The 1210-nt window shown below is 51.5% G+C and overlaps 1 pseudogene; it reads right to left on the bottom strand.

Moving 5' to 3' along the window:
* Positions 1 to 920: 920 nt before the first annotated feature.
* LOC118515577 overlaps positions 921 to 1210 on the bottom strand; it is a 3968-nt pseudogene continuing 3678 nt past the window's right edge.

Genomic DNA, 1210 nt, shown 5'->3' with positions numbered 1-1210 from the left:
TCAGTGACGGATTTCTGGGACTTAGAAAAATTAAAGGTACACTTAGGCACCATTATTTGGATTCAATAATTGTATCCCCAGCCTTTCTGGGGAAACACTTGTTCCGTATTCCGGACTTGTACATTTTTCGGGTTCCACCTCCCGACAATGTATCTCTACTGTGCATTCGTACCTTATAACGCACGGCACCCATTGGGTGACTCCACTTAACCATCTTTCGATAATGCCCGTGTTGCAGATATAATCCCAACACCTACCAGGCTTTATATGTACATCGAACGTACATACGATGCACCCGTATTCCCGGACTTGTATTTTCGGTTCCACCTCCCCGACAATGTATCTCTACTGTGCATTACGTACCTGTATAACGCACGGCACCCATTGGGTGACTCCACTTAACCATCTTTCGATAATGCCCGTGTTGCAGATATAATCCCAACACCTACCAGGCTTTATATGTACATCGAACGTACATACGATGCACCCGTATTCCGGACTGTACATTTTTCGGGTTCCACCTCCCGACAAATGTATCCTTGCTAGCAACTTCACTCCTCGACTTCACCACCGCTCAAACAGCCCTGCAGTCGCTAGCGGGCCGGACGGGCCTTGCGTCCACCATAACACCACCAGGCGAGGTCGCCCTGAGGGATCCGATGCCGAAAGCATTCTCTACAACTTGAAACTCCTAGCCTGAAGTCCCGTCGTTTGCGGGCGGTCGGTGGGCATCGAAATAGTCAAGTCCACGGTCGGCGAGGTCGGCGGCCACCGGCGTTCCCTATGGTTCAGGTACTAACACGTGCAGTGCGACCCCGCGCGATGCGGCCCAGTCTATGAGCGGGGATGAGGCGCCAGGCTGCAGAGGCAGTTTCCAGCGGATCTCGGAGGGTTTGTAGGCCCGCTAGCTTCCGATTGCCATTAGGTTTTGAAGCGCTATCAGCTCGGATTGGTTACGACCTTAGAGGCGTTCAGGCATATCCAGCGGACGTAGCGTCATACCAAAGTCCGGTCGAACTAGTATTGGAGCCAGTGGTCCGTACCTGTGGTTCCTCTCGTACTGCAACAGGAGTTCCGTTACGATAGCACTTATTAGCACACACCATAGGGTAAACTAACCTGTCTCACGACGGTCTAAACCCAGCTCACGTTCCCTTGAAAAGGGTGAACAATCCTACGCTTGGGGAATTTGCTTCACAATGATAGGAAG

This window comes from Anopheles stephensi, unplaced genomic scaffold, assembly GCF_013141755.1.
Source record: "Anopheles stephensi strain Indian unplaced genomic scaffold, UCI_ANSTEP_V1.0 ucontig166, whole genome shotgun sequence".
In the NCBI taxonomy this organism is placed as follows: Eukaryota; Metazoa; Arthropoda; class Insecta; order Diptera; family Culicidae; genus Anopheles; species Anopheles stephensi.
The sequence above is the reverse complement of the archived record's forward strand: the minus strand, read 5'-3'. Positions and strand labels throughout refer to the sequence as shown.